The sequence below is a fragment of the Diadema antillarum genome, unplaced genomic scaffold (genome assembly GCF_040938485.1).
Source record: "Diadema antillarum isolate AM-2024a unplaced genomic scaffold, OU_Dant_1.0 scf00000228, whole genome shotgun sequence".
In the NCBI taxonomy this organism is placed as follows: domain Eukaryota; kingdom Metazoa; phylum Echinodermata; class Echinoidea; order Diadematoida; family Diadematidae; genus Diadema; species Diadema antillarum.
The window spans coordinates 232,146-242,679 of NW_027271117.1; positions in this window are offsets into that span (position 1 = coordinate 232,146).

A 10,534-nucleotide genomic window follows, 5' to 3' on the forward strand; every position below is an offset into this window, starting at 1 on the left:
CTAAATCCTCACCTCAACCAGAACTGTACACACCCTTTAAAATGGTATGCACAAACTGACATCAAAAACCTTGCGATTTCATGAATTTTTCATTCAAATTAGTCAGATGTTGTCGATTTTTTATTTTGATGGTGAACCAACTTTAAGCCGACATATTTTTAGTTTCTCTCGTAAACTGTATCGTTACACATTATTCCCTTACCATTTGCTTTAACAATACACAAAAAACAAGACAACCAACGAAAATGATTGAAGGATATACGACAGTCAAAAGTCATAACCCAGGACAGTATGTCAATGTCACATTTTGGACTTTAACTGGTAATGTTCAGGTTTTCGCCTCATAGGCCTAATGCATAAGGAAAAGTTTAATTTTTATACCCGGGAAAGAAGCAAACATAATTGTCTACACTTAAATTTTGTCTTTAATTATGTTTGCCTAGAAATTGTTTGTCAGTGTTTTCGTTTACGACACGGTATACGTACACATGGTACATGTATGTTTGTTTCAGTGGAGGTGTACTCGGATTGCTTGTGTGTGTGTCTGTCTGTGGTTCTCTATGTGTGTGTGTGGGGGGGGGGGGCACTTAGGTGTATGTTAACTCCTGAATGTAAAATGTGAACGGTTACAGGAAAAAAATACATGAATGACTGGAAAATCACACCGGGTAGAGATATGAGACGAATATGAATGAAACATTAACGAAAATGATTGACAAAAGACGAAATAGATCCTGCTGTTTTGAGTGCTGCGAGTGAGACTGACGAATTTGAACTGTAAATGTCGAAAATGTATGCCAAATGACTAAATTGAATGGACTTTATTTGAAAATGAACGACGAAAGACGAATTGGAAGTAAGATTGGCCTACTCAGTCTCGACATTCCGCGACGAAATTGAAGTAAAAATTTGTGAAATTGAATGAAAAAAGTTTGAAAATGAATGGGAAAACCTATATTATTAATATCATTTGTGTCATCACATCACCACAATCAATCTATGTCCTTTTATCACCACCGCTATTAATACTTTCTTCATATCACCAGTCCATAAACAACTTCACGAAATATCTCACATATTTTTTCATCACCATCATTATCACCACCACTATCATCAGTCGTGATATAATATCATGCCTATACTCGATCCCTCCCTTCACTGCCCACATGGCCTCGCACCCACCCTTAGAGTAAGTCGATGCAATAAAATGATAGAATTGAATATTTAAACATTGACTTGGTGTTGTATGTTGTTTGTTGTTGTTATGTATCACAGGAACACTAACAGAAGCAGGGAATCAAGATGTTCAAAACCAATATTTGTCAATGTTTATGCTTTCAAAACTATCCCCTGAGCAGTCATGAAGTTTTTCAGTTGCACTTATATCAAACATTAATTATATATGTATATCACAAGAAATAAGCATGAGACACAAAGAATTTCTAAACAAAGCACATGAAATAAAAAAAAAAGAAACATGAAAATTATTGAAAACTAACATTCTGGTAAGAAAATTAGTCAAGTGTACCATGTCCATAAAGTTTGTTCCATCCCCTTCTGCCAATGCAACTGCTCATAATGACTACTTTAGTAGCACAATGTATTAGTGCTATGTTTCTTCCCAAACAAATGTACATTTTCTGCATGCATCCTGATGCATCCTATACAGGCTGTAGAAATCGACGACAACTTTTGCCGGGCTGAGATACAACGGCAAACGTTGAAATAGGGGAATTCACAGGTCTGTAAACCTCATATGATTAGAAGAAGGAGAGCCCCACCCTAAAACATAACTTGTTCTAAAAGAAAAAAGGCAAATTAGAAAATAATCATGATTGGTAAAAGTTTGAGGAATAAGAAATAAGAAAGGTATCACTCCTTTAAATTTCAACATATTTAATTATAATCAATCAAGAAAATTAGGAAATCTGTGATGTATCTGTGATATATACAACAGAATAGAAAAGAAAGTAATGAAAAATATCACATTTTGAACCCAAAAATGCATGTATTTCACATCACAATTCACGGAAAGATTGATTTCAAATATATTTCTCAACGACATCTGTAAATGCCTACGACGAAGAATGCTATCAGAATGAATTTTTTGAACACTGTCTGCAGACAATAAATTTCTAATGGAGTCAACATCGTCTTGGTTTAGGACTAATTGTTGGCTCAACCTTGTACATACTGCAATAGTTACGCTGTGCCACGGCGGACCAACCATTCATGTAAACGTCACTTGGATGTTGGCACAATGTTTCACTTATCATTCCTTTTAACATAATTTATTATTACTAAAGTATATAAAACGTTTACACAATCACTTTGTTGTCACACAGATGATGATTGGGGTGTTTCGTATTAAACATTTTGCTAAACTATTGACCAAAACGTGATTTTGTAATCATCACACAGACAATTGTCGACGTCATCCTATAAACATTTGAACACTGTCGTAAAATAAAAACAAAACGATCATAAATATTGGATGTAAGTGCCATTTCTTTCTCCATACGGCCTACATACACATCAATACTTCAGCACTAATCCTATACTTCCTAACATTCAAACAAATTTTCTCTCGTGGCTTCAACGGACACTATACCTGACGCTCACTCGACTTCTGATGCTGTCGCGGTAATGTATATCAATAAGGCAGCCCATAAATAATCTGAAAACAATGTTATCGCTGTCAGCAAGTGACCAGTGATTAACTTTCTCCGTTTGCCTGTGTTTGATTGACAAAGGCACCCTTTCGTTTTGAACTAATACCAGAGACCCAAGCAAACACATGTTTTCAAAACGTTTCCTAAACATTTTCTTGAGGTTCCGTATACGTCTTCGTATAAAATGGACGTTTTTTAAAACGTACATGCAACGTCAAAGTTGGGACTTAGCACTTGCCGCAAAGCACAGTTTTTTTTTGGTTTTTTTTTAATACGTTTTAAAAACGTCAATGGACGTTACGAAACGTTTTTTATTAGGTCAGCTATGTCGACTTCGTCTTTAATGAACTTAAAAAAAAAGAACAAACACGTTTTTATTTGGTCCGCTACGTGTTCGTCATTGGTTTCTTGATCGTGAATATTCATGCATATTTATGAATATTCAAATAAGAAAATTATATAAGATTTGAGAACTAGTGCAAATGAATAAAAAGACTTTGAAATTTTAAGATTTATGCTGGTTTCAAAATTTCTGTGTCAAAAATAAACTTACCTACGTTATTGTTCAGTTATTCATAATTTCAAATTGTGTTATGAAGAGTTATTTCATAATGTTAATAGGCCTAATTAAGGTGTGTGTGATCTAGTTTTAGTAACCATGTCTTCATGCATTACAACATTTTTACTGGTATATAAAAGAATGTGATACAGATTCATCAATTGGGAATAGGATGTACTTAGGTGGTTAGGACATTAGGAACAGGTTCGGATAGGACTGTATAAGATTAGGATTAGGATACATTAATCACAGATTGTGCCTGTATAGTCTCATAACTATGATTTTTTTTAATACCCAATAAAAAATAAACATTAGACGTTCTTTAATGGTTTACTATACGTTCTAGACGGATATGAAAGGTTCTCTAAACGTTCTGAAACGGGTCATAAGACCTTTTAGACGTTCTTAACACGTTTTTTTTTTTTTGAACGTTCTAGATGGTTTTCAAAGGTTTTTTTGACGTCCGCAGAACGTGCACAGAACGTTTTGAATATTCCTAAAAGGTTTTACTGACGTCTATATAACGTCCAAAAGCTTTTCTAAAGGTCCTTAAAAATTCCGAAAGTTTTTTTTTTTGTCATTAAACGTTTAAAAAACGTTTATATAACGTCCATTTTGAAATTTTTTTTAAATATGTGTTTTAAACACGTATTTTATACCAGGGAGGTGAGTGGAAACACCTTCCTGTTTATACTGACTGCCGAGTTTATAATGATTACTTGCTCATCAACCTGCTCATAATGCATTCTGAAACATCTTCCAATAAAGCTCCAATTTAGCATGTACGACTTGTGTCCTGAAGTCTCCAGTGATTTTCCTCTGACTTCGATTAGCGAGAATGTATAGGCATATCCCCCGAACCCGCACCCCCCTCCCCCACTCCATTTGGATGATTTTTTTAATTTTTTTATTTTTTTTATTTATTTTTATTTTTTTTGGTTAGGCTAAACTGTTTAATAGTATGACAACTGGAAACTAAAGTCTGCCTGGACAGACTTTGGTTCCCAGTTGTAAGTGAATAACAACACTACCAAAAAAAAAAAAAAAAAAGACAAAAAATGACAACCTCATAAATCCATATACCGGGTGTCCCCCCCCCCAAAAAAAAAAAGCGGAACGGTGGATTTTCAGTACCTTGCGGTCTAAAAGTTATATATCTTTTGACATCATGAGAAAGAACATCTTCCGCAGAATACTATGATACCAAAATCATTAAATTTGGTTCAGTACTTTTTAATATACACCAATTTCTGAAAATGCAGTCATTTTCAATTTTTTGCGACTTATGAGATAATAATTTGGGTGCGACAGGCGTTCCATATACGACTTTTAAAACCCATCTTATAAGCAGTATTTAAGTGACAGACACTCTTTAGAATAAATGCATCGTAAAAATGTTTATTATAAGATTTTTTTTTTTGTTTAACATAATGTGTATGGGTGTCTATTTTTTGTGCAACTGGTAATTTTGTAATTGATAATTATGTTATCCATTTGGTACATGTTACAGGACTTGGCTTCACACAATCCCTCATAGCCTAAGCTCCGCCTTCCTGTCAAGTTACTAATTTCATAATTTTTTATGTTGATGGTAACATTTTTGTATCTATTGCAGACATATCAGCAACTAAAATTTGTAAACACACATCTGAATGTAATTTATTTGTACATATATGTTGGGCATTTTCTTTGTTTGTATGGTTTTTATGAAATATTGAATAAATATATCCAAAATCCAAATCCAATAAGCCGAAATATCCGTGGACCAAATTATAAATTGACTAGAATGGAATTTAGACGAACTGACAATAGAACAAAAGATATGAGACGAAGTAGGAAAAATCCAAGTAGATATACACAATCTGGTCATTAGACGAAATAATAATTATCGAAACTGGCTATTGGACCATGTGAGGATTAAACCCAACAGGCTCAATAGTACAGCAAAATGAGTTTAGCCGTAGTTGTCAAGGCTGCGTTTATCAACTTTCCCCTGTTTAAACGGCTTTCGATAGCCCTTTCGATAGCCCTTTCGAAAGCCCTTTCCACTGCCCTTTCGAGAGCCCTTTCCAAAGCCCTGACTGCCTGTACTATTAATGTGCTGCTTGTTTTCTAAGAAGGGACGGCGAAAAGCAATTACCATCATAAAGACATATCTTCCTTTGAGAGTGACGAGTCTTGATAAAATGCCACATGAATCAAATTGTCTTCCTATCTGTGAGGCAGCTCCAGTTTAGCACATACTTCAAATATTTATGAGTGGCGGCATTAAGGCCCCGTCACACTACAGCGTATAAATCAGCGAATGCCTAGCGGATGGGCAAAATTTGGCAAATTCCAGATACGCTCAAATCCGCTCGAATTCGCAAGCAAAATGTGGGTTTCGAACGTTCGCCTAACGAATGATGAGCATATGCTAACCATGTTACGAGCGGATAAAGTAACGAATGAAAGCGAATGCGTACAGTCCATCCAACGGATGCTGAGTGGACAAAGCGAATGAGCAGCGAATGCCCAGCATAATATGCAGAGCGATACTGCGGCGATCACATGACGGATCTCGGCTGACGCACACTTCACCAAATCATTTTGAGCAGTGACAGTATCAAGAATGTTGTGACTGTGAAAATGGCCCCAAAAAGAAGGAAGGCTTTTACAAACAGGTTTCTGATGACCTGTTTATGAAACCTGTTTGTGTGTTCATGTGAGTAAAGATGAGGTGATGGTACATGTTAAATTGTTGCAATTTCCATGTTACACACTCTTATTCTTTACATCTTAGACTTGAATGAAAACCTTCGCCCCACATTGCAGTTATTTTCAGATTAGTAGAATAGCTCATTGATTTATTTGATAACGAGATGGGGATTATCTAAATTCATTATTCAAATGCATTTTGTTGAACATTTTGCTGACTCCAATGAACACATCACTGTGTCTGCCAGGGAAATTTGCAATGCTACAATAACATAAATGCAACTGCCGTGTACTCAGGCATAAAAGTTAGGTTAATAAACCATAAAATTCACTCAGCAAAGCCAAACTGATCGCAATTGATCATAAGTCTATCATATCAACTTCAGCTTTGTAAGCTCCAACACAGACTCACCTGTCGCAAATAAGGCTAATTCCTGCGCAGCCTAATTATTTCCATACCCTTTACAAAAGTGAGCACTGCTAATTCAAGCATGAATTATTATTTGTAAACTTTTTGGTGTCATATAAAAGTTGAGTCCATAAGCTATCCATACATATAAACCTTTCCCCCCAGAATCATATAATTATTTCTTATTCGGCAGCCATTTCAAAAGTGCATAGTTTTATTTGAGACACCCTGTATGATATTATGTAACCTCTTTGGTTAGCCCACAGAGTATAGAGCGCACGCAATATAGAGCGCACGCAGTGCGCTAAGAGGGAACATTCTCCCGATTTTACACGTAAACGGGCGTAGTAAGAACAATGGTCGCCATTGCCCACCGGCCGCCGTTGCCCAACGGCGACCATCTTAGGGGTGCCAGGTAAAAATGGCAGAGGTAAAAATGGCAGGGGTAAAAAGGGCAGAGGTAAAAATGGCAGAGGTAAAAATGGCAGAGGTAAAAATGGCAGAGGTAAAAATGGCAGAGGTAAAAATGGCAGAGGTAAAAATGGCAGGGGTTTTTAATGACAGTGGTAAAAATGGCAGAGGTAAAAATGGCAGAGGTAAAATGTTAGAAGTAATGAGAGCGATTTCGTCAGAGATAAGCGTATGAAGAGGTTTTGAATGATAACCTAGCCAGAGCAAATTGTTATCGAATGATCAAATTCAAACTGCAGATTTGAAGAATGTTTATTGAATTATGTTTTAAAAAGATTAGAGCACTCTCATTCTGAGTTTGATTCAAGTGCAGTGGCGTAATCTGTCTGTTTAGAGGTATGATAAAGCAGCTGAGAGCCATAGGCCTATGGGAAATTATTTTTATTATTCAGTATTATCATTATCATTATTATTATTAATATTATCTATCGTTATAAGGGGGTTCCAACAATGCTGCAAAGCGCTTAAACAGTATAATCCTACGTTGTTATCACACACATACACACACACACACACGCGCGCGCGCGCGCACGTACCCACTTTTGGTATAAACATATACTTCTATACGCAGATATACACATGCACATACTCTCACATACACACCCTTACACAAACGAATTCTGCTCACGTCCAGGCTAGTATATTGTCATTATTTGTCATCTTTTGAACTGTTTAGTGTAAAGAAGTGAAGGAGACAGAGTCGGAGCAAACCGCTAAATTTTCACCTGTTCTATATGTTACTTTCTCACATTCATGTTTCGTAGGAGCCTATTTATCTCACAAGGCCTGATCGCGACCAGTAAAATACAAAATGCAAAAAAAAAAAAAAACTACAGCAGATGTATCAGCAGACATAGGCCTACGTAAGCTCTTGCAAAACATTTTATTACATTATTACAAGTATCACATGGCGCAAAAACAAATATCTCGAAGTTTAATGAACATTTTGTGGTCATTTTACAAACTTATGCCTATTAAAACTGGAGAGGAACATTAGCAATAGACTGTTCTAGTGAGAGTAAAAAGCGATAGTTTGCCATTGGATTTCTTTCAATTATTGTTAAACGAATCCGCAGGCGAAAAAATGTAAATGTTTGATGCCTCTCAAACTAAGCTGTTGCCCCAAAGCATGGGTGCAAATCCCGGAACACACCAGAATCAGGTCAATAGCACCATTAGACCCTGAGATAATCGCAACTGTAGATTTCAAATGGCGACCATTTTGAAATTCAATATGGCGGACATAAAGAGAGAATTCCAAGTGGCCCAACATCTGAAAATGTTTGCAATATGTTAATGTACATTTTGTGCCAAATTTGGTGCTTGTATCACAAAATGCACGTTAGGTTTGCTATTAGCTGCCCCACTAAGAGTATTTAGTGATACCCCAAAACATTTTCGTGTAATTAATGATTTGTTTAACCCCTAATTTTGGGGGAATGGGACATCAAGCGGGGAGAAATGAGACAACCTGGAAAGAAATTGGATAACCATCATGACCAAAGTATAGGATTTACATGTGCCGCGGGGATAAATATAACACTGCCCTATTAAATTTCTCCCAGTGGCAACAGAAACAGTAAAAGATCCCTGCCAATTCTTCATACCTGCATGTCTGTTATGAAGCAATTTTATTTTCAGAAGTTTGCACACTAATATTAAAATACCTATATTAACATAGTATAGGACCTACCAGATCTAAAGTAAGTTTGATATTTTACTGACAAGATACCTGTAAAGCTGTATAGTGGTTAATATGTCCATATTCAGGTGTACCGAGGCTCATCTTTTTACTGATATAATTGAATTGTTGACTGGCCAAGCATTTTTCAAGTTACATGAGTGTCACATATTTCTCGTGTCCCATTTCTCCCCGGCTTTATTTCAGCATGCACGAAAAGCGCGTATTGCGAGAAAGGTGTCAGAAACATGAAGAAAAGAAAATCTGTCACTTTTACCTCATCCTCTTGCATTTCAACGACTAAATTTATATCAATGGCATTTTTATCTCTAGCATTTTGACCATTGATATAATTATTTGCCTCTTATCCCTGCCATTTTTACCTCCGCCATTTTTAACCCTGCCATTTTTGCCCCTGCCATTTTTACCTCTGCCATTGTTACCTCAATTCAATTTAATTCAATCATAGTTTATTTCCAATCATCGAAAATCAAAAAACATAGTACAGAGTATCATGTGATGAAATAGTATTGTTCAAACGTTTGCAAAAGATTCATGTAATATATATACGAGACAAATTATAGAACAACATTATAACATGTACAATATTTAGGAAAAACACTGTATTAATACTTCGTGGGCGAGCGGAAAATAAATTCGATTATGGAAAATAGTGATCCACTAAAAAGTAAAGCTTGTCGGACGTGGATCGCTAGATAAATAATGAGTAAATGATATACTATTCTATAACAATATACATGTAAATATTTTTTAGATACACCGGTTGGGGAAAAAAAAAGAATAGAATACCAATGCTAGTGCCCAGACACTGCTCACTGAACCACGTGTACCGGGAAAATACGACAAGGACAACACGTTCGTATACACATTCGATTACCCACACGTATATACACTGTAAGACGCCAGACAGTACCGAGAGGAGAGAAGACGGTAATAGTACAAGTCTACGAAGAACAAAAGACAGGAAAGGAAGAGGAGAGAAGAAAGAAGAGAAGTCTGCACACAGAACACGCCAAGTGCTGCGACATCAGGAGAGGTGAAAACTCAAGCAATTATCTAAGATTATGAGTAGAAAGTACACTGTAAATATTTTCTGAGTTTGTATTTAAATGTAACAAATTTGGGGGAATCTTTTAAACTATTATCTAAATTATTCCAAAGTCTGAGTCCTCTGCCATTTTTACCTCTGCCATTTTTACCTCTGCCATTTTTACCTCTGCCATTTTTACCCCTGCCATTTTTACCTCTGCCATTTTTACCCCTGTCATTTTTACCCCTGCCATTTTTACCCCTGCCATTTTTACCTCTGCCATTTTTACCTCTGCCATTTTTACCTCTCCCATTTTTACCCCTGCCATTTTTACCCCTGCCATTTTTACCTCTGCCATTTTTACCACTGCCATTTTTACCTCTGCCATTTTTACCCCTGCCATTTTTACCTCTGCCATTTTTACACCGAACCATTTTAGGATGCTAGCCGCTGGATCGTCCGGCGCGTATGATCACGTGGCCGTATAGGGGGTATCCCCCTCCCATACCCTCCCCCGCTCGGTCGCTTCGCTCCCTCGACGAGGATCTCACACCATCACATGATATACCCCCGTATAAGATCATATAGTCTATCCAACTGATTTTTTTTTTCAATATGTTAATTCCCTAGAAATTTGCTTTTTAATGTTGTATAAACGCGACTTTTATACTCTCTTTATACAAAAAGTCCCTACCGTGGTAGGGGGTGTCCCCCCTCCCACACGCTCGCCGAGGATCTCGCACCATCACATTATTAATGTATACTCCCGTATGTTATAATCATAGTCCTTCCAACTGATTTTTTTCTATATGTTAATTCCCTGGAAATTTGCTTTAAATTCTCTATAAACGCGACTTTTATACTCTGTTTTTACAAAAAGTCCTTACCGTGGGAGGGGATATCCCCCCTCCCACACCCTCCTCCCGCTCGGTCGCTTCGCTCCCTCGCCGAGGATCTCACACCATCACATTATTATGTACTCCCGTATATGTAA